The 24,763-nt window shown below is 41.1% G+C and overlaps 1 protein-coding gene across 1 annotated transcript in view; it reads right to left on the bottom strand.

Moving 5' to 3' along the window:
* The window catches only part of LOC145396372 (uncharacterized), a 164,400-nt gene extending 149,194 nt beyond the window's left edge, over positions 1-15,206 (bottom strand). The window contains exon 1 of the mRNA XM_080269765.1: positions 15,094-15,206. The gene's annotated coding sequence lies outside the window, so the exon portion shown is untranslated. The remainder of the gene's footprint in view (positions 1-15,093) is intronic.
* Positions 15,207-24,763: the final 9,557 nt, after the last annotated feature.

Raw genomic sequence — 24,763 nt, 5'->3', positions numbered from 1 at the left:
TAACATACCCAACATCATCCTGGGTGGTGATTTCAATGCCAAGGAGTCGACCTGGCATATCAACAACCCTGACACAGACAGAGGGCTGGTACTACAAGCCCAAACATATTATCTTGTCATACTCAGTAATCTCCATCAACATACCCATATACCACACCCAGCCCTCTTCCTCCCATTATCCCCAGACATCACCTTCTGCTCCCCGAACCTCGCCCTCACAACATCCTGGGGAGTGGTCAAAACTCTTGTCTCTGACCACTTCCCAATCATCATCACTACCAAAACCAGAATCACCCCAGCTGGCCACAGACACACATACACTAACTACAAGAGAGCCAACTGGGAGGCCTTCACAAATGAAACAGAACAATACTTTGAAACATTAAACAGTATATCCATCACAAACATCAACACCGCTGTGCACACTTTCAATACAATTATTCAAAATGCAGACAAAAGATACATTCCTAGAGGCAACAGAAAGAGACACAACCCCAACTTCACACCAGAAACTCAAGGCCTCATCAGTCAACGCGACAGATTACAACACTCCCCAACAACCCATACACAAGACACCATACAACAAATACAAGAACTCAACGCTCAGATAAACAATAAAATATCAGAACAGTAAACACTAAATTGGAATAATTATCTCCAAACATTTGATCACAAAACAACCACCAGCAAACTCTACAAAACACTAAACAGTATCACATTCTCCAACAGCAACACTACACAATCACATGCTGGCATCACAACAACAGACAACATTCCCTCAAACAAACAAGCAAACACTCTCATCAATCACTTTTCACGTATCAGCCATCTAAACCCCCACTGCGACGTCTGACGTGTCATCCGACACGTAATTGCACCTTTCAATTACAACCAGACGAATCAAATCATTAGCAATCTTAAGCACTCACCTGCCTGTGGACCACAAAGCATAAGCAACATACACCTTAAACACCTTGGACCTCAAGGAATACAAGCACTCACCAACACATCAAACCACAGCTACTCACACAACGTAATACCCAATATCTGGAGACATGGCACTATCATTACTATTCCCAAACCCAATAAAGACCCCACATTACCTTCCTCACACCGCCCCATCACACTCCTCTGCACCCCCTCGAAAATCACATCTTACAGACCTTACTTAGGGAGTTTTTGATGGCATCAATTCAGCTAGGCCACCACACAGAACACTCCTAGTCACACTAGACATTAGCAAAGCTTTTGATGCCATCCCCCGCCACAACCTCACAAACAAAATAGTCAACACAAATATGCACAATAACAAAAAGATGGCTGGCAAAATATTTAGCTGGCAGATGTGTACATGTAACATTTGCCGGTCAGTCTTCGAACATCAGAAACTTCACAAACGGCGTCCCCCAAGGATATATTTTGTCCTCTACTCTCTTTAATCTATACATGTATGACATACCCACACCCCACACACCACAAATACACATAACTTCCTACACAGACAACATAACACTTACATGTACACATCAAAATGCAAACACAGCCACACACATCCTCCAACCTTACCTCAACACACTACACGAATGGTTCACCATAAAAAGGCTCAAAATAGCCCCAGCCAAATCTACAGTGACCCTTCTCACAAACTGGATAGCAGAACACAGTCACATTCCACACCTCACCATAAACAACATTCTCCTACCACACACACACACACACACACACACATACACAAACACACACACACACACACACAAAATCCTTGGTGTAACATACAATACATCAATGTCATTTAACCAACACATCACAAACATTAAAGATTAATTAACACCAAGACTCAATGCCTTCAGGTCACTTGCCCATACAACATTTGGACACAACAAAGAAACCACCACCACAGTATACAAACAATATATACGTTAAGTGATGAATTATGCTTGGGCTTCTAACCTCACGAAAACACACTACAATACTCTACAGACCATACAGAACAAGGTCCTAAAAATACTAACAGGGTCACAGCTACTACATCCACAGACCACTTACACCAAGAAACCAAAGTCCTCAAAGCCAAAGATCATCTAGACTTGAGAGACACACAAATTCTCGCCGGACCCTCCACAAACCCACATCATCCACTACACTACATCCACATCCACACACACCAAAAAACATCAAAACAACACCCATCACACGATAAACACAAAGACTGTCATCTCTCCCCCCCTCACCTGCCTCAAACCAGCTTCCAGAAGCATATCCATACTCAAATCGCTCGCCACTCCATTCAGTCACTTAAAGACAACTCACTGCTGCATGCACGGCTTCCTGATATCCACCCGTCTGAATCCTATCTACCTCAAGAGGACAGGGTCCACCTAGCCGGGCTGAGATGTGGGCATCATCCAGCCCTCTTCAGCTATCAGAAGAGGCTGGATGACTCTGTTGCTGACGCCTGCACAGGATGCAACACAGCACCCCATACTGTTAAGCACATTATGGAAGACTGTATTGCACATAATCACCTGTGACAACAAAACATCCTACACTCCTTGAGAGCTCTGTGGGAAAGCCTGGTCTCGGCCGTGGCCTTCTTTAGGGACTCGGGGCTGTTCGGCCAGAATGCCTAGGAACAACTACTACTACTACTCAAACCCCCAACTGAAACAACACTAGTCTGTTGAAACACTTAATTCAACCCCCCAAACCACAGTAAACAAACCAAAACAACCTATAAGTTCGAACAAAGAATCCATTAAGTATTATTAGCTACATTAATTTCAGGTCTATACTTTTCTATTAGTAATTTTCCCTAGTAAAGCATCAGCTGATTTGCTGAATTTAGTAACCACCTGAAAATCATTGTAAGAGAGACGGTGGTCATGGGTTAATGAATGCTATCTAATAGCTGCCAGTGTTGCTATGAAGCAGAAGTACAATAATGAATACATTAACTGCAGATTTACATCAATCCTCGCCAATGACATCGAGAAACCTCAGTGTGTGCTTCAAAGTGTTGGGGAATGATCGTATGAGGCCTAGCAGCAGCATCTGATGACAATCCACCCTCAGTATGCAGAGAAAGACTCGTTTCTTCACGCAACATAAAGAGAGTTTGTGAAAACAGAGACAGAACAACAGAACGCAAGTGCAGCAGAGACATCATATGAAGTTTCCCTTGTAATATCATTGAAGAAAAAGGCCCACACACTTGCTGAAACTTAAATTAAGCCGTGTGCTGTAAAGATGGTCAAGTGGGTCCTTGGAGAGTCAAGTGGAAAAAAGATTCAACAGATTTCCTTGTCAGACGACAAAGAGACATGGAGAATTACTGAAACATCAGCTGGTATCATGGAACAAGTGATACAGATTACACTGTCTCCAACTGGTATGTTCGCAAGTACAGGTGGTTGAGTCAATGGATGTGAGTTCTTATGTACAGCTACTCAAGTTTGTTAGGTATGAATTATCCATGACATAATAAGATGAATATCTGTTCTGTAAACAACTTGAAACCACCACAAAAGCTATAGATGTGATGGAAAAGTTTAATTCTTTCTTCAAAGCTAACACAATAACCTGGGAAAATTGTCGTAGAGTCTGTACCGATGGGACTCCGGCGATGCTGGAAAAAAAATCTGGGCTACAGAAGCATGTCATGAAAGTAACTCTGAATGAAAAAGTGGTTCTTTTGTATGACCCATTGTTTTGCACTGGCGTTTTGCACCTTCCCTGATGTCCTTTGCAAGATCCTGGAGACAGTGGTAAAATGTGTCAACTTTGTGAAAACAGAACTGAACACTCGCCTTTTTCAGAAACTCTGTGAAGACATGGATTCAAAGCATGAATCTCTCCTCTTATACTCCTAAGTTTTCTGGCTCTCCAAGGGCAATGTTGTGAACAGAGTATCTGACTTTCAGAGAGAACTTAACTTTTCCTGGAAATGAAAAGGAAGGATGATCTACTAAGTCTTTTGAATCAGGCGATGTGGGAGTCACGTATTGCATACCTGGCCGAAATTTTTGAGCAGCTGAACAGGCTGAATCTCAAGCGACAAGGCAGTGAGAGAAGTGTACGGTATTCCATCTCGTGCACCGTATGCGTGCATTTCTTGCCAAACTCCAGAACTGGTAAAGGAAAGTGAGTGCAGAAAATGATGCCATGTTTGAGAATCATTTAACTGTTCTTCACGAGATTGAAAAGAATCACCTATTTGACCCATCACTCAAAAGTGAAATAATTCAGCAATTGAAATCCTTGGAAAGTGAGCTCAAAAGATACTTCCCAGAATTCACAGAGGAGAAAGTGAAATTGGTGAGGAATCCTTCTCTGACACTCCTGATACTGATGCCATTCCCGACGATGTTCAGGACGAATTCCTTGACCTCAAGAATGATTCTGCTTCCAAAGACCTTTATGAAGAAAAATCTCTTACTGTTCTGGTGCTCCAAGTATCCGTCATATCCAAAAGTTAGTTTAATAGCACTCCCCTCCTTTCACTGATCCACCTGGTGAACAAGCCTACATCTTTTCTATCCTTAATGACCTAGAGCAGCTTGTACAGCACCCTACCCGTATCCCTGATCGCCTTGGAGAGAGCTCCAACAAACTTGACCTCTTCCTCACAACTAATCCTTCTGCTTACTCTGTTAATCTTTTCTCTCCGTTGGGCTCCTCCGATCACAACCTTATCACCTTAACCTGTCCTATCACTCCGGTACGGCCTGTGGACCCTCCAGGGAAACGTTGTCTGTGGCATTTTGGAGCCGCGGACTGGGAGGCCCTCAGGCAGTACTTCTTTGATTTTCCCTGGAATGATTATTGCTTCCATGGCCGTGAGCCATCTGAGTGTGCCTTGCGCATTACAGAGATTATTCTCTCGGGCATGGAAGCATACATTCCTTTCTCATATTCTTTGACTAACGCAAGAAAGCCTTGGTTTAATCACGCTTATTCTAATGCTGTCCGCAACAAGGAGAGGGCCTACAAAAGGTACCGCAGCCAACCCACCCCTGAATCACATCATCTTTACGTTTCTGCCCGGAATCGTGCTAAGTCTGTTCTTCGCTCTGCTAAAAATAATTTCATGCATACTAAATGCTCTCAACTCTCCAACTCGAATTCTTCCCGCTCCTTCTGGCATCTTGCCAAAAACCTTTCTAACAACTTTATCTCATCATCCTTCCCTCCTCTTTTCTACTGTGATGGTTCTGTAGCTATTTCTTCTACTGATAAAGCAGATCTCTTCGCACAGAATTTCTCCTCCAATTCCACCTTAGACGATTCCGGTGCTGTTCCTCCACCACTTCCTCCCTCTGACTTCCTCATGGCTGACATATTTCTTCAGCTGATGTATTTTCTGCCATCACTGGCCTCAGTACTAACAAGGCATATGGGCCTGATGGGGTCCCTCCTGTTGTTCTCAAGAACTGTGCTTCTGTGCTTACACCCTGCCTAGGCAAACTCTTTCACCTTTGTCTGTCAACTTGTACCTTTCCTTCTTGCTGGAAGTTTGCTCTCATTCAGCCAGTCCCAAAGAAGGGTGACCACTCCCAATCCTCCAACTATCGTCCAATTGCTTTAACGTCCTGTATTTCAAAAATTTTCGAGTCAATTCTCAATTGGAAAAATTTAAGTCATCTTTCCTATCACAACCTTCTTTCCGATCGTCAGTACGGGTTCCGTCAGGGACGCTCCACTGGCGATCTTCTCACCTACCTTTCAGACTCCTGGACATCCTCCTTTCGGGACTTTGGCGAAAGCTTTGTCATTGCACTTGGCATCTCAAAGGCTTTCGATCGAGTCTGGCATAAATCTTTAATTTCCAAACTGCCCTCCTACGGTTTCTATCCTTCTATCTGTGCCTTCATCGCTAGCTTCCTTTCTGGTCGTTCTATAGCTGCTGTTGTAGACGGCCATCATTCTTCTCCTAGATCTATCAACAGTGGTGTTTCTCAGGGCTCTGTCCTATCACCAACTCTCTTCCTTTTATTCATCAATGATCTTCTAAGCTGTACATCTAACCCTATCCACTCATACGCTGATGACTCCACCCTTCACCTTTCCATTCGGTTCCCGCAATGCCCATCTCAGCAGTTACTTCAACAAACAAGGGATGAGGCTATGGCACAACTAATGTCTGACTTGGCTCGTATCTCTGATGGGGTAAAAATAATATGGTTGTCTTTAATGCATCTAAGACTCAGTTCTTACACCTATCAACCCGACAAAATCTTCCACAGGTATACCCACTAATGTTTAATAATATTCAGCTTAATCCTGTATCATCCTTGAACATGCTTGGGGTTTCATTTACTTGGGACTTATCTTGGAAAGATCATATTACATCTCTTGTAAAATCTGCTTCCAAGAGATTGGGTGTGCTATGCTGACTCCGCTCTTTCTTTACCCCTGCACAATTGTTGACTCTATACAGGGGTTTTATCCGCCCCTGTGTGGAGTACAACTCTCATGTGTGGGGAGGCTCCCCACATACAGCCCTTCTCAATAGGGTGGAGTCAAAGGCTTTTCGTCTCATTAACTCTCCTCCTCTTACTGACTCCCTTCAACCTCTGTCTCTTCGCCGCACTGTTGCATATTTATCTCTTTTCTATTTCTACTTTAATGGTCACTGCTCCTCTGAACTGTCTGCTTGCATTCCTCCACCTCTACGACGAGCGTGTAGCACCCGTTTGGCAGCAAACTGTCATCCCTTTTCTGTCCAACTCTCTAATGCAAGAGTTAACCATTACTCCCAGTCTTTCATTTATGCAACAGGTCAACTCTGGAACTGTCTCCCTCTGTCTGTGTTTCCTGCTGCCTATGATCTCCAGTCTTTCAAACACAGTGTGTCCAGACATCTCAAAATGATCGGATCTTGAATTTAGCTCTCTATTGTATTTTGTTTTTCTCTTGGAGGGAACTGTTACTGCGGGCTCATGGCTTTTGGTTCCTTCTTCCTAGCATAAAAAAAAAAAAAAAAAAAAGGGTCCTCTTGTCATTTACAACATATTTATGTGAATCTGGTTTCTCCATCCTTCTACACATAAAAAGCCAAAACTGGTTGGATATGGACCCAGATATAAGATGTGCGTTATCAGTGACTCAACCTCGAATCAGTCGACTGACTGAAAGCAAGCAGTGCCTTCTGATTAATAGTTGTAAGCATTAAAATAAATGGTGAGCCCCAAAACAGTTTTTTTCATCAAGATTTTGAGGAGCTTGAGAGAAATCTGACAGGGAGCAACGAGGATGTTAAGATCCCCACGAGTCGGGATTGAGGTAAAAAAGTTTGAGAAAACACTGATCTATGTGAAAATGTACTAAATTGGCAACACTACCTAAGCGAAATAAAGTAATAGTCAGCCGTTTGCCGCAACAACATGTGAAGTTCGTGCAAGTGTTTTGCCGTCAAAGATAACCTCTTCAGCACGATGACCCCTTATACGTGTACAGTGAACTCTCACATTTGGCGAGTAATAGGTGCAAAAAAAAAAAAAAAAAAAAAAAACTAGCCAAACTGGAATCTGCCAAATCTGAACTGAATAACTAATGGGAAAAAAATAAATTGGTTCTGTGCATGCATGACTGCACTGATTTTCCACCTATATTACAACATTACTGGGTGTAAATCATGTGAGAAACACACATAACATGATTCAATTTAATTCATTTTAGCCAAGAAACAATACAAAACAGAAAAACTCACATAAGAAAAGAAAATAACGGGTTTGATGTACACATGGTGTATGGTGCGTGGATGCCTTAGTTGGTGGTCTATCAAGGTCACCCATTCCACATTTCTGTGTTTCATCAGCCATTATGTGTTCTCAAGTCCTCAGCACAGGTAGGAATCACAATAAAACACAGACAAAATGCTGCACATGTGATGATGGTTGGCTGAGAAGTGTACTGCATGTGATGGTGGCTGGCAGAGAAGTGTAAACAAAGATGTCTTGGAACCAGGGTTGCCAGAGTCTTGTGACCAAAAGTAGCAGTAACAGGCCTCAAAAGTAGGGAGTTTTGGTATAAAGTAGCCCAACATAATTGTGTACAGTAGAGAGAGAGAAAGAGAGAGAGAGAGAGAGAGAGAGAGAGAGAAATTCAAAATTTAATAGCACAGGGCTTCCAAAAGTAGCCCAATTTGCTACTTGTAGCACAATCTGGCTACTTCAAAGAGGTTTGAGAAGACGAGACTTGAATTTCACAATACAAACTAAATTTTGTTGTAATTAATTCAGAGTAAAAAACGCGGTTGAAATTAATTGGCATAAAATATATTTTTAATTTATTTTTATTATAAACAACTCGCCAAATGCGAGATTTGTGTCGTCAAATTAGTGTTGTGTACAATCCCATCCCATCGCCAAAAGTGAATTCACCAAATAAAAACTCGCCAAAAGTGAGCGTTCACTGTATACCTTATCCTTGTTACCACCATACGAATTTATTCAGCTGTTGAATACACGTCTTATAAGCTATTGGGGACTTTCAATACGAAGGGTTGTATATGTTGTTGTGGTGCTACCTCAGTCCGTCCGATCAAGCAGACAACTGCACTTGCAGGACTGTCCTGTGCAGTTAACCGATGTCCCATGAGGCTGACAGCGCCTTGCCACATCGAGGAGTGGAAATTAGGGTGGAGGTTTGGTTCCTGGGTGGCTGCTGCATGTCTCCACCCAGTCAACAAGGGCAGCATAGTGGGCACCACGTCACCCCGTAATTTGGCTACATGGCTACCACTCAGCGTTGTAAATGTTTGCTGAATTGCAGAAAACCATTTGGCTTGTCACTCAGTGTAGATCCACTGGAAGTGGAAAGAAGAGTAGTAAATGGTGATGGGCTGGATGGAAGAAATAGGAAGGAAGAAGGACAAACATAGAAAAAATATATATGTACGCCTGAAGGAAGTAGTAGGCAGCACTACATCAAGTGAGGGGACGATGGGCACCTCCACGTACCACCGGTTGTATATGTAAAGGATCCAAACTGATTTACAGGCTAACCAAGTCTCATTACAGTTAACAATTATCACATCTTTTCCGTGCTTCGTCACTTCAGTATTCACCCTAATTTGTCATTTTTTGCATTACACTTCAGTAGTCACGGCAATATGAATGATCAATTCCGTTTTTCACTTCAACATTTCACTCTGGTTTAACCTGCTTTTCGTATTTCATCACTTCAGTATTCACTCTAAAACGACTGATCTCTTTTGTTTCGTCACTTCAATATTCACTCTAATTTGACAGATATATTTTGTTTCGTCACTTCAGTCTTCACTCTAATATGACTAGATCTTTTTCGCGTTTCTTCACTTCAGTATTCACTCTAATATGACTGATTATTTTTTCATGTTTCATCCCTTTAGTCTTTGCTCTAATTTGACTGAGAAGTGTATGGTAGCAGTATGAGTGAAGCCAAACGTGTATGCAATCTTATACAGAACATGAGATTAGCTGAGTTTTTCGTATGACGCCATAAGTATTCCACAATCTAAATACAAAAAAAAAAAGTCTTTCTATCTACCTGTTTAACTATAGCCTGACACCTTAATTCCGTAAGGGGTAGTAAAAAAAAAAAAAAAAAAAAAACGCCTCCACATCACCCCGTTCTCTGTCATTTGGCTACCTCTCTCCGACTCAGCCTGCCCTCCCCTCGCATATCTGTCCACTACATTCCTCCATCTCAACTTTGGTCTCCTTCCCCTCTCCACCTTCCTCACATCTCTCTCTCTCTCTCTCTCTCTCTCCTTTCCGTCCCTCCACCTCTTCCACGCTTTTCCCTTCCCCCTCTCCACCTCACTCACGTATGAGGCACCCAGGACCAGAGGGGCGTTACCCACAAGACCCTTGTTTTGCATACATCATTTCGATAGTTAAGGCATTATATTATATATCAATGGAAATGTCTCGTCAAGACATGTTTTGTCATGTTTTTTAAGACATTTTTTTTTTTTACACCCCCAAAATAAACCTATACATAAAACTTTCATGCATGAAACTAATGTTATTCTGTTTTATATATATATATATATATATATATATATATATATATATATATATATATATATATATGATTTTTTTTTTTTCGAAGACCTGACAAAAACTTACGAAGGACATTATGCCAGTAGTTCTTGAATATTGTCTGGATGTTGTCCCACCCCACAGCATCAAAACATCGTGCAGAACATTTGCAAGGCTCACCCACTGCCTGGGCATTCACGTGTTTACTTGTTGCCCGCGGCTTAAGTAAACTTAACCACTATCTCTCTTCCTCTTCATTTCCCTCTTCTTCCAAGTCTCTGGCCACCTTGCTCTTATCGTGGTTAACTTCCTGGCCTCACCATCACTTGCTGATTCACTATCGCCCAAGACTGTCTGTTTAATCCGCGAAAAAAAATGCCAAAATACAGGATGATAATCCATGCATATCTCACCCATACGCCACCAAGCAAGGCACTGAGTGAGGAGGCAGTCAGCTACTCAGCTGTTCACGGGAAGTGCCGCGTGATTGGCTGAGACAGGGTGTGTGGCCGCCAGGCGCGCGCTTATTGGCTGATGCCTACGCCCCTATGGACCTGTGCCTTCAAGTACTCTATATAAACCCATGCACAAAAACCTGCTACTTTCGACCCTCGTTCACGACACGTAAGGGATCTATTTCCGTGAAATGTTTGTTGTACGATATTTTTTAACCTCTGAGCTACGGTAATTTTTCCCACTTTTAACTCCGAAAGTTGGGAAGTGTGGCTTACGCCCCTATGTTCCTGGGTGCCTCGTATACTCTCCTCCCCGTCTCGTAAATCTCTCTCCATTCCATCCCTTCATCTCATCCTGGGTCTCCCCCTCCTCCTCCTCTCCACCTCACTTGCATATCTCACCAGTTCATCCCTCTATCTCATCATTGGACTCGCCATCCCCTCTCCACCTTACTCACAAACATTCCCCTCGTCTACCTGTACAAAAATAAAATATGAAAGTGTATTGAATTAAATTTTCTTTTAAAACTTCAGTATGATGACCAGTTAAAAAAAAAAACTGGCTCGTATTCTCGTCGATTAAGGAAGCTCCATAACACACTTTCCTTATCGATTTATTTTGCTTATTACCCTACTGCTTCTTATCCTACTGTGTAATTTAAATAATTCCATTACCTCCAGTTTCAGCATAAACAGCAGATATCAATCAGCTTTATCCAAAAATAAATCGCTAAGGAAAAGGTGTTACGGAGCTTCCTTAACCTTCGAGGGTACTGGTTTTTATTCTAGTTTCTCCAGACGACCTATTTCTTTCAAATTAGAAGGACCCGTGTTAAGTATTAGATAACACTGTACATAATTCCTTCAGTGCTAGTGGTCTGTCGTAAGGCCAATCCAATGTCTAGGAGCAGCTGACTAAACTGAAATAGAAGCCACTACATTGATTGAGTTTACGGTCCGTATTCTCGTAGTATAAAGAAGCTCCCTAGCACCTCTTCCAGAGCGATTTACTTTTGGATGTGGGTGGTTAATATTGTGTTATTCATGTTAAGGAGGGTGGTATTGGAATTTTATAAAAAACACAAAAGAGGACTGTAAGGAGTAATGAGAAACATAAATAGCTCAGAAGGTGTTAGGGAGCCTTCATACCGACGAGAATACAGGCCTAGGTGTGGTGACCAACCGGGGACGTCATCTGTATCTCATCTTGGGATGGGATTCTCAAACATATTTACCATCGATTCACCGTCGTAATTTGCATATGGTTTTACAGGAAGAACTAAACAAAGCAAGATTTTTCAATCCTTTCCCTGACCCCCCTGCAGTAAATAATTATAACCTTCAATCGGTTTCGTGTTGCAACTAAGATTTATTTATGAAGTTAGAACAGGGGACAGAGGAAGATTGGACAGTCTCCTGGAAGCTCCCTAACTCATCTTCCTCAGCAATTTATTTTTGGATATAGCTAGTTAATATCTTTTTGTACGTTATTTATGCACGCCATGGAAGGATTTATGCAAAGCAGAACAGGGCAGTAAGGTGTAATAATCAAAACAAACTGCTTAAGAAAAGGTGTTAGGGAACTTCCTTAACCGAGGAGAATACCGGACCTTGTCCCTCCTGCCATTCAAAGCCTGAGTTACGACAGGGAACTGATCGTAAGTGCGTTTGTGCATCTTGGTCCTGGAGCGGTATTCTCGTGCGGCTAGGATGCTAACACCTATTTCTTACCGGTTTATTCCTAATTCTGCTCCGTTACTATATTGTGTGTTGTTCAATCTATGTCGACATTAAAAGGATCTAAGAAGGAAAGAAGAGGATGTTAATGGATATTTTGGGAAATAAATAATTAAGAAGTGGTGCAATTGAGTCTTCATTCCCAACGAGAAGACAGGTACTGGCTACTGACTCATTGTTCAATTTACCTTTCAACCCATGCTAATGAAGGGCTTGTAGCCTTCATTAACCCATTCAGACCGAGAACATATATATGTAGTCTGTTATTATTATCTCAGTAATCACGACAGGGAGAGGGCAATTTCAGGCCAGGCTGGAGCAAAATGGGTGGCAAACACGTGTACTGCGGCCTATTTAACGCACACTGTTCGTTACAGTCAACGGAAATCCAGTGGCCTTCATCTGCTCGTTAAATCTGATATCCAGAATATCAAGGTCCGTTAAACATGGGGTCTACAATTTATTCCTTCTATTATAATTACTACCACCAGAGGGGTTTATTTAGCTTGGAAGAGACTCTTGGAACTAAACGAATTAGATAGCATTTATTTGCTCCCTACACCACAAGAAGTCACCTCGTCAATGTACAAATTATGATGGTAGCAAACATGTAATAGAAAAGATATGGTTGACCAACTTAATATCTAATATCTTACACGATTTTTATTCAGCTCAAGGGAAACACTGATGAAGGGGAAAGGGTTAATGGAGGCTGTGTCTAACCCATCTAACTCGAAAAATCTGCCCTAAGGTGAATAAAATCGTTTGTACAGTTGGCAACACATGAACATGGGACAGCATCAATGTGCAGAAGTCTAGCATTTGATATACACGACAACCTTGACATAATCACATACCGTATTTGTTGGTGGCACTGACATGGATGAAAGGAGGTGCCAAATATTAGTTGAATTTACCAAATAACTCCTGGGCACTTCACACAGACGCTGCAGGGTATGAGGTTCAAGTGTGGCCAACTGTACATAGCATTAATGAAAAAAAAAAAAAAATCAGACTGAACGGCTTGACTCGTTTTATACAACCGTTCTCTCTAAAGTTGAATATAATCAACTGGCCATAGCAACACTAATGAGACTTTCTCGGGCTGAAGAATTGCTTAGGAGACTTTCGGGAGTATTCCAAGTGGCATAGGAAGCTTCGTAGTGCACCTTCCTTAACATTGTATTATGTATCTTCCTCCAAATAATCTTTCATGTTATATATCGTGTAATTATCAACGCGGATTATATCTATAGCACACAAGAGTATATGGTCATGCTGTGCTCAGAATATATCACTTGAGTAGGTATTAGTATATTTCCCAAAGCAATTCAGAACACGACCCCAAATCTAGGAGGGATGCCATTCACACATCCTGGAAAATGTGTGAGAAAGATTAAGGCCCGTACTCTCGACGGGTAAGGAGACTTCCTAGCACCTCTTCCTTAGCGAATTATCTCTGAAAATGGCTGGTTAATATCCTTTTCTACGTTATTTATGTAGAGTACGGCGATTTAAGGATTTATGTAATCCAGAATAGGGTAGTAATGTGCTAAATTGCTAAGAAAAAGATGTTAGGAAGCGTCCTTAACCAACGAGAATACGAGCAGCCTGAGTTTCACCACAGCGTTATTGATCACAGCCAAATTCTGCGGCAAGAACTAGTACTGTACGAAAGTTTGGACACAAGAATGTTGCTTTCACAACTACTGCATGTTCGGTCCGGTTAGGCTTTGCTTTCGTGTAAAACTGACAAGATTCTAATGTAAATAGCCTCAAAATGTCGCAATTTAATAAACTTGTTTCAAATTCAGGTTATGTTTTGTAAGGCGAAAAATATATCTGGCCTTCCACTAGGGCTGGTAGGCCTATTCACGTAGGGTAAGGAAGCTCTCTAACACCTCTTCCTTATCAATTAATTTTTAAATATTGTTAGTTAATATCCTTTTGCACGCTATATATGCAGAGTATGGTGATGTTTGAAAGATTTACGTAACACAGAAGAGTAAGGTGCAATAAGCAGACGCAATCGCTTAGGAAAAGATGTTAAGGAGTTTCCTTAGCTGACGAGAATACGGGCCTAGCTCCGCTAGCACTTCGTTAATAACTGCAACCTGGACGATATTACTGGGCCGGGTAGACGACGTCGATGGTCATTATTTTTGTACGAAATGTATTTGTGTGTCTGTGTCGAATACTCACATCTCAGAAAGTATTGACTGTAGATGGAAAAGTTGTAAATAAGCGTTGTTAGAGTCACAACTTGAGTTCACACGTCACTCAACCAGCACTGGGAGTCATCCAAGGTGGATACATAATAGTCAGGTTTTCGTCTAACAGAGTCTACCTGGCTCACAGATACGGGTGGTCGTGTCTTTTCTGTTTTTTGTCTTTAACTGGTGCATTATTTAATATCACAAGCAAATAATAGAGTGCCATAAACAATATTAAACTGGAAAAAAAAAATGTTTGGGGACCTGCTAATTCAGTGCGGTGAAGTAAATTTTGTTCCTAGTACCAACTGACGATTTTATTGCATCGAGGGAAGAACTCAGGCAGTGAAGGCGTAAATGAAGGTTAATTTACTGTAGGTTAGGATAGGTTACGTTAGGTCCATCCCGCTTAGATCGACAAAAAAAAAAATCCCTGTAGAGGTAAAATTTAGTGAAAGCAATATATAAGAAAAAAAAAAATGGGACTGAATGAAAATGGCAATTTTGTTGGTATCTGGTTCTTCTAAGATCTGATAATACTTTGCTGTCAAGAAAACTGGCGGACTTTGGTGTTTTTCAGAACTTGACGTAAGATTGAAATGTTTGTTGCTGTAAAGGTAAATGCGAAATTCACTAGTGACATTAATATCGCCACACACGTACCTGTTAGCACTCCTGTCCCAGTTTCACCGTAGGCATCTTCCTTATCCACACTCAAAAATAGCTTAGCAGAACAAGAGAGGCAAGAACACAAACAACACTGCACAACACTGGCAGGAAGGGTTGTCTGCTTCGTGCTTCCTATGCAGCTGTCGCCAGCGTTGCCAATGTTTATATACCACATAATCGCTAAACTTACTCGCAATGTCGCTGAACATAGAACATTACTTGATATCGGATGGAAATGTTCTTACATCTCTAAAATATCGCAAAACCTTTCAGGAAATTCTCAGAACATTTATAGATTTCTTATCGATAACGTTACAAATAGTTGATTGTTGGTACGTGGAAGTGCATATACGAAGATTAGCAAGAGAGACTTGCAACTCTGTCGGTGACTAAACATCCTCAGAGTGGAGTTTCCAAACAAGCTTTACAGATGTCGCTAATCTTGCACACGAAAGGTCCTGATAATTGGCAAAAACAGATAAAAGTATTCCTGAAATATGATGCAGATTCCGAGAATAATACTGGGGAATAGAAATCAATATATCAGATTCAACTCTAGTGTGCTAAATCGGCAACTCAACCATCCCGCACCGGTACCAGACACGCCAGACCAGGGGCTGTATTAATTAACATTCCTAAGCTTTAACTCTGTATAAAATCGGGTGTGTGATCTGTTTCACTCACTCTCGAACTCCCAGAAAATTTACAACCAAATTAAGAGTGACTTAAAAAATTTTAACAGTCAACAGCCACCAAGACTTGTTCATCATGTAAATTGGTTAAAAATCCTTTATAAATGCGGCAGCAGACTTACCACGTACACAACACTGATTCACCCCATCTAACAGCCACGTATACCACAATGATTCACGGTATCTGTCTTCCACGTACACAAGTTTCACGGCATCTGTCACGTACACCACAGTGATTCACGGCATCTGTCTGTCACGTTCACCACAGTGCTTCACGGCGTCTATCTGCCACGAATACCACAGTGATTCAAGGAATCTGTCTGCCACGTACACCAGTGATTCATGGCATCTGCCCACCACGTACACTACAGTGATTAAGGACAGACTGACTGAAAAGCTCACTGATATAAAAGAAAACAAAATACATCTAAGGATACAGAAACAGAAGGGGTTTGTCTTGTCACACACTTTCAGCAGAGGAAGTTCCACTATGGTTTCAACCCCTTCACCATGGTGACGTATATTAATCCTTCCTAAAACAGCAGTTTTATTCGGCTCAAACATTTCAAAGTGGAAGAGAGAAATACAGCCATCAACAACCCCTACTCTACAAGAGGTCCTCCCTAAACTGTTTAGTTCTGTTTGGTGTCAGTGACAATAATTTACAGATGTCTGTATATGGAAAAGATCTAGTAGTACCAAATGCACTGGAAGCACCTCTTACCCCCTCCCCCATACATACATACATATATATTGTTACGGAACAGCGAAAGATAATGTACACGTTAAGTGAGAATACTAAAAATCACTACTGTCCCGTAAAGTTCCAGGTTCAAAACAGTTAGGTAAAATTACAAGTTAAAGTTTAATGCTCAAACTAACAACAAAACATTCAGGACTCATAAGGATAATGTAATGGCAAAAAAACAGGTTAAATATATGGTTAACTGCAATAGCCTCTATTAACACGAAATTAGCAAGAGTAAATTTACCAAAGTCAGCCCTGATAAAATGAAAATACACTGGGTAATGCTCAGTTAATGCAAGATAAATTATTACAGATACAAACTATTATGAACAATGGCTAACAATAAGAACCTTACATGAATTACAAAAACCTCACTAGGCCTACAAATTAACAACTTATGCTATACAGTACAAGAACAAAATGAAATAACACTTATACTCAAATTACACAGCTGCTAGATGGTTGGAGACTTCCTGAGCACTCACAATAATAACTGTACAGGGGAGGACAGAGATGTGAACAAAATGAGGAGTAGATCTAAGTGGCAATTAATGTAGAGACTGAGCTCATTATATAGGGGCCGGCAGAGCTTGATACAACTTGTAAGAAGGACGCACAAATGAAGCCATGGGGACAAAGAGTTGACAATCCCTCTCTGAACAACAGAAAGAACGACTTACTCTACTATAACGGTAGAAGGGGGGGAGTGAGGTTGAACACGCTCGTGATCAAACAGACAGCACACTGTACGTTAGAATTACACAAAGGATGATGAAATCATAGGCTATGTAACACCTCCCCACAAAGAAAAAAGAAATTTACAAAGGAAATTTCTTATTACTCTAAAACAATCTGTCTCAAGTCTAGATAAGCAATCTCCAATAACATTTTCTTTCCCCTTGACATGTATGTCTAATGAATACTCCTGAAGAAGTAGACTCCATCTTGTCAATCTCTGATTTTTATCTTTAAACTTACTAAGGAATTTCAGTGGGTTATGATCGGTATAAATGACTATGGGGTTAAAACCAGAACACAAATAAAATGAAAAATGCTGTAAACCCAAAATCAAGACCAAAAGCTCTTTCTCAATAGTTGAGTAGTTCTTTTGAGGTGGAGTGAACTTCTTACTGTAATAAGATACAGGGTGCTCAACACCCTGATCATCCTCCTGCAGCAAAACAGCCCCAGCTCCTGTATCACTTGCGTCAACAGCCATCTTAAAAGGCTTAGCAAAATTTGGAGTAGCGAGCACTGGCTGACTTAATAGGATAGCTTTAAGTTTGTTGAAAGAGGATTTACAGTTATCGGTCCAGACAAATTTAACTCCCTTTTTCAGTAGGTCTGTAAGTGGTGATACAAGAATTGAAAAGTTAAGAACAAATCTCCTGTAATAACCTACCATTCCCAAAAATCTTTGTAGCTCTTTCCTACTTTTAGGTCTGGGAAGATCACTTATAACCTGAACCTTAGCTCCTGGTGGTGCAACATGTCCATCACCAATTACGTACCCAAGGTACTGAACTTTAGCTTGACCAAACTCACACTTTGATAAATTAGCTACAAGATTAGCCTGAACCAAATGCTCAAGAAATTTACTGACATGGCATAGGTGATCTTTCCAGTTGTCACTGAAGATTAATACATCATCAATATAAACAACACACCCTGCCAAACCCTCTGTTACAACATTCATGAGCTTCTGAAATGTGGCTGGTGCATTCTTCATACCATATGGCATTACAGAACATGCAAAAGTCTTTCCTAGTGTTACAAAACATGAGATCTCCCTAGCACGTTCAGTCATAGGTACTTGCCAGTATCCCTTTAACAAATCAAACTTACTTATGTACCTAGCCTTTCCGATCTTGTCTATGCAATCTTCCACGCAAGGGAGAGGGTAAGTGTCTGCTTCGGTTATCTGATTAACACGTCTGTAGTCGATGCAAAGCCGCTGTGACCCACCTGGCTTAGGGACTAGAGTGACAGGGGAACTCCACTCGCTCTGACAGGGCTCAGTCATCTTGTGGTCCAACAGGTAGCCAAGCTTCTTCTGGATGAGAGGAACTTTCACTGGGTTCACACGGTAAAGAGGCAGTTTAATTGGCTTTGCATCTCCAACATCGACATCATGCATCAACACAGTGGTTCTTCCTGGAGTGGCACGGAACACTTGCGGGTACTCCTGCAGTAATGCCGAAAACTCCTGCCTTTCCTCGGGAGGTAGGTGAGAAAGGTTAGTCTGGAGATCATTCATGATATCAGGATTCTTCCCCAAACTATCACTCAGGCTCATGCTGCATGGGAGAGCTTCACTTGCAGACTCGTGTGGAACAGCTACAGTGCAGACTGGATTATTTTCGTCCCGCCTGTGATATAACTTTAGCATGTTGATGTGACAAAGTTGCTTGTTCTTTCTACGATCTGGTGTGGCGATGACATAGTTGACATCACTGAGTTTCTTCTCCACGAAATAAGGACCACTAAACTTGGCTTGAAGAGGTTGCCCATGAACCGGTAGCAGAATCAAAACCTGATCTCCTGGCTGAAAGTGGCGTAATCTGGACTTCTTATCATACCAAGTCTTCATCTTCTCCTGAGCAGCTCCTAAATTCTCTCTCACCAGCTGTAAAGCAGTGGACAGCCGTTCTTTGAACTTCATCACATACTCCAGCAGGTTGACGTCATCTTCCTCCGACAGCCAGCATTCCTTGAGTAGCTTAAGGGGTCCTCTTACTTCATGGCCAAACAGTAGTTCAAAAGGTGAGAAGCCCAGTGATTCATTTGGAGATTCTCTTGCGGCAAATACAACGAATGGAAGACCTTTATCCCAGTCTTTCTGATGTTCCAAACAGTATTCCTTGAGCATCGATTTGAGTGTTTGATGATATCTCTCCAACGCTCCTTGGGTCTGGGGATGGTAAGCTGAAGACGTGATCTGGGTGATGCCCAACTCTTTCAGAGACTGCTTGAAAACATTTGACATGAAATTACTTCCCTGGTCTGACTGTACCTCCTTGGGCAGACCAAACTTTGTGAAGAACCCCAGCATTTCCTTAACCACGTTCTTTGCTGAGATATTTCTAAATGGAATGGCTTCAGGATAACGAGTAGCCATATCAATCAGGGTCAACACATAAGAAAATCCTGAAGAAGTCTTAGGAAGAGGGCCCACAATATCCACCAACACACGGGTGAAAGGCGCCTCAAAAGGAGGAATGGGAACTAGAGGTGCAACCTTTTCGGTCTGATTACACTTCCCCACAACTTGACAGGTGTGACAAGACTTACAATACCAGGAAACATCCCTGAAGATACCTGGCCAGTAGAAGTGTTTCAAAATGCGTGCCACAGTTTTCCTCACTCCAAGGTGTCCTGCCAAACTGGAATCATGAGCCACTCTAATGATATCCTGCCTACAAACATGAGGGATGACAACTTGATGTACAACCTCCCATTCACAGTCGGCTGATACTGTTGGGGGTCTCCACTTCCTCATAAGTACTCCTGACTTTATATAATAACAAGTAGAAGCACCAGCTGACTCTTCCTCACTGCAAGCAGAGTTAGCTAGACCTTTCAACTCAGGGTCAGCAACCTGCAACTCAACCAACTCTTGACGAGACAAATTATCAACACTACGGGGTACTGCCTCATCTGGTGAGTGGTCCAAATTAGCAAGAAAAGTGTCAGCTAGGATATCATCATCATCATCATTATCCTCTAAATCACCAGTAACTTTAGACTTAGCCCTAGCGACAGCACATGCAGGGAACACATCAGGGACATCACAATCCTGGGTCGCAGCCACTGGCTCACTAGACAACTGAGGAGCTGGACACACTTGACTTCCACCAATATCATTTCCAAGTAAGAAAGTTACACCTGACATTGGAAGTGTCTCAACCAACCCAACCATAACGGAACTATTAACAAACCCAGACTCTAAATTCACTCTGCACAGAGGGACAGAGAAGTAATTATTCCCTACACCTTGTAAGATTACAGTTTCATCAGAGGAATTATCATTAGAGCCTAGAACACTGGTCAGCATAAGGGATTGGCAAGCACCTGTATCACGATATATTTTAACTGATTTCCTGTCATTATTGTCCAGAGGACTGACAAAACCTTCAGACAGGAAATTAGCACATGAACTCTTGAGAGTGTCACCCACGTTACTGCTCAAAAGAGGAGCTCCATCATGAGAATTTAAGTTACCCCTTAAAGCAGGTTCAGTTAACTCAGTTAAAGAATTCTGGGAACTCTCAAGGGTGAACACTAGACCAATTGACTGAATATTTAAAGACTCCTTTTTGTTCACATCACGCTGTCTCCTGAAACATTTCTCCGTAGTATGACCAAGCTTACTACAATAAGTACATTTACTTTTCTGAAATCTAGAGGTGGAGCTGGTATTTACTTCCTGAGAAACATCATCTTTATTCTCTTTCCTGTTACCTGTACTCTGAGTAGAGGCAACGTACTTACTCTCAGCTTTCCCTTTTTCTTTAGAATATCTCTTGTGAGTGAGAACATATTCATCAGCTAAAACTGCAGCATCAGACAAATTATCTATTCTTTTCTCATCAAGATATAGGCTTACATCATTATTAACACACCTTTTGAAGTCCTCCAGCAAAATCATCTGCTTAAATTTGTCAAAATCAGAATCTACATTCTTAGAATTTAACCACTGCTCTAACAGATCTTCTTTGATTTTTGCATACTCAACATGGGATTGCTTATCTTGCTTGTAAGTTGTCCTAAATTTTACTCTATAGGCTTCAGGAACAAGCTCATAGGCCTTAAGAATCAAGCTCTTAACTACATCATAATTATCAGATTGATCCTGAGGCAAAGATGCATAAGTTACTTGAGCTTTACCGGTGAGAACAGTTTGAAGGAGTACTGGCCAATACTGATTGGGCCAATTAAAACCTGTAGCTACCCTCTCAAACAACTGAAAATACTTCGTTAAATCAGATTCATTAAAAGGAGGGACAAGTTTAATATTTTTAGCCACATCAAAATCATCAGAGCTAGATGATCCAGTTCCACCTTGTTTCATGCGATACTCATGGTCTGCCTGAATCCTAGCAATTTCAACTTGTGCCTCAGCCTCCTTAGCACGAGCCTGAAACTCAGCCTCCTTAGCATGAGACTCCGCCTCCTTAGCCTGAGACTCAGCCTCCTTAGCACGTGCTTGAAATTCAGCTTCCTTCACACGAGCCTCCTGCAGGGCTAGCTGTAACTTAGCTAATTCAATCTGCGTTTGCTCATTTGGAGGAGTTACATTAAACAAGCTTTTATTAATCATGCCAACAATTTGATCTTTAGAATGATGAGAGCGAACAGCAATTCCCAATTGTTGAGCAACAAGCTTAAGTTCATTCTTTGTTCTGTTTTCTACATCACACACTGTTTGCACATTTGACAAAAAATCTTTGGCTTCATCAAGTGTAGTAATAGTAGACATCATGAATAAATCACAGTCACAAAATATCAAGCAATATCCTTATGATAATATCCTGAATATCCTGATATGAGGTCGCCAAATTTATGTTACGGAACAGCGAAAGATAATGTACACTTTAAGTGAGAATACTAAAAATCACTACTGTCCCGTAAAGTTCCAGGTTCAAAACAAAGAGTTAGGTAAAATTACAAGTTAAAGTTTAATGCTTAAACTAACAACAAAACATTCAGGACTCAGAAGGATAATGTAATGGCAAAAAAACAGGTTAAATATATGGTTAACTGCAATAGCCTCTATTAACACGAAATTAGCAAGAGTAAATTTATCTAAGTCAGCCCTGATAAAATGAAAATACACTGGGTAATGCTCAGTTAATGCAAGATAAATTGTTACAGATACAAACTATTATGAACAATGGCTAACAATAAGAACCTTACATGAATTACAAAAACCTCACTAGGCCTACAAATTAACAACTTATGCTATACAGTACAAGAACAAAATGCAATAACACTTATACTCAAATTACACAGCTGCTAGATGGTTGGAGACTTCCTGAGCACTCACAATAATAACTGTACAGGGGAGGACAGAGATGTGAACAAAATGAGGAGTAGATCTAAGTGGCAATTAATGTAGAGATTGAGCTCATTATATAAGGGGCGGCAGAGCTTGATACAACTTGTAAGAAGGACGCGCAAATGAAGCCATGGGGACAAAGAGTTGACAATCCCACTCTGAACAACAGAAAGAACGACTTACTCTACTATAACGGTAGAAGGGGGGGAGTGAGGTAGAACACGCTCGTGATCAAACAGGCAGCACACTGTACGTTAGAATTACACAAAGGATGATGAAATCATAGGCTATGTAACAATATATATATATATATATATATATATATATATATATATATATATATATACATATATATATATATGTATATATATATATATATATATATATATATATATATATATATATATATATGCTGCTCGATCTTTGGCAGCTCCATGCTGCTCGATCTTTGGCAGCTTCCCTATTTAGTCCCTTAACCCAGAGGTCACACTCAATGACCTCGTCCTAGGTCTTTTTCGGTGTACTTCTGTCACTACCCTACCCCCAACATTCACACTTCTCACCCTCTGCACCCAGTAATCATCCTCCATCCTCTCCACATGCCTAAGCCACGTCCATCTACCTCTCCTCATCACAGTACCAATACATTCTAATTGTCACGGGGGGATGTGATTTTAAGAATTAAAAATACTTTAATTGTTGCTTGTAAATAGGGGCAAAAATTGACTTGTGAAAATCAAACAGTAAGTTTTACTTTATGCCAGCTTACTTCGCCGATTCTCTAAGGAAGAGAATTTATAAACTTTCTCAACAGTACACAGCAGAGACTAATTACTCACGCGTGCTGTTTGTTAGTACTGGTAGCCTGTAGAGAAAGTGACTCCATCCCTGACAATCAATAACTAATGCTAATAATGATAAACAGGTTCTTTCCGGTGCATTAACTCCTGGTTGGCACAACGGATTTAAGCTTAATACAAAAGGACTGGCCTAAGTGCCAGTTATGAATAATGCAAAGCGTTTATGCAAACTAGGAGTGGCAACTTGAATAAGCTTAACGTGGAGAAATAAAACATGAGTTTAATTACACTAAGCTCAAGGAAAAGAACTATAAATTTATTGATTACAATGAAATAAATTTACGTTATATGCATCTCAAGTGAATCCAAAATAACAAGGAGAATACACTCACTTGCTCACTCAAAAGCTAAACTTACCTAGGAAAAACGAAAGGAAATACTGGTCAGTGGAGGGGGGCTAAGCGGAGAGAACTGGTTGCCGATACGTAGGACGGACGCTGCAATACGCTAAACCCTCTTCGCTGATTCACCGTCTAGGTGGAGATTTCAGGAACTCACTGTAGGGTACAAACGAACCTGCTCTCACAACTATCCAATCCTGACTAAGTTCGAATTATGAAAGAGGGCGAGGGCCGACCGTGTTTGCTTCAACGGTCAATGGAAAGAAAGTGAGCGATATACGCTCACAATAAATCACTCAGCGAAGATGCTAATGTCGCGCACAAGGATGATCACTTATGAAACAGTGAAAAATGTTCTAAAAACTGTCCCAATCGAGTGAATGCTAGGACGTTTGAACTGAGTGATACTCAGTGGGAATTCCACTAGAATTCGCGGTTTTCACACTGAAAGAAAATGTTACGAACCTACAAATATGCTCGTGCAAGTTCGTGACATTACGCCCCATCAAAATCAAATTTTTTATTAAAAAAAATAAATAATCTGATATACATACATAAATCCTAACTCAGTCACACAAGATTCACACTGGTGTGTGTACTATCCTGCTACAGGAGAAAATCACAGTCGCCCATGAGTGTAAAAACCTCGCATTTACGTTAATTGAAGCAAGCTTGAGGAAAAAACTCCGTGACGATGGTGAAAAATCCTGTATTCAGGTCAAACTGAGCGAAATGTTCACTACATTTACACTAACAACTAATTGATATGTAGCGTGATGTATGTAATACACAGTGTAGGTGTGACAGTTGTGGTGTAACTGTGCATGTGTGTAAAATTATATAATACAAATCAATAGTAAATAATGACGACGAGGCAGAAGAGAAGAGGCGGCAGCATGCATCAGGGATGATCAGCTGATCTGCACGACAATGCTGCACTCACCAGCTGCACCTGTGAAAGGAAT

This window comes from Coenobita brevimanus, chromosome 37, assembly GCF_032717465.1.
Source record: "Coenobita brevimanus isolate Jiangsu-jjx chromosome 37, ASM3271746v2, whole genome shotgun sequence".
In the NCBI taxonomy this organism is placed as follows: domain Eukaryota; kingdom Metazoa; phylum Arthropoda; class Malacostraca; order Decapoda; family Coenobitidae; genus Coenobita; species Coenobita brevimanus.
The sequence above is the reverse complement of the archived record's forward strand: the minus strand, read 5'-3'. Positions and strand labels throughout refer to the sequence as shown.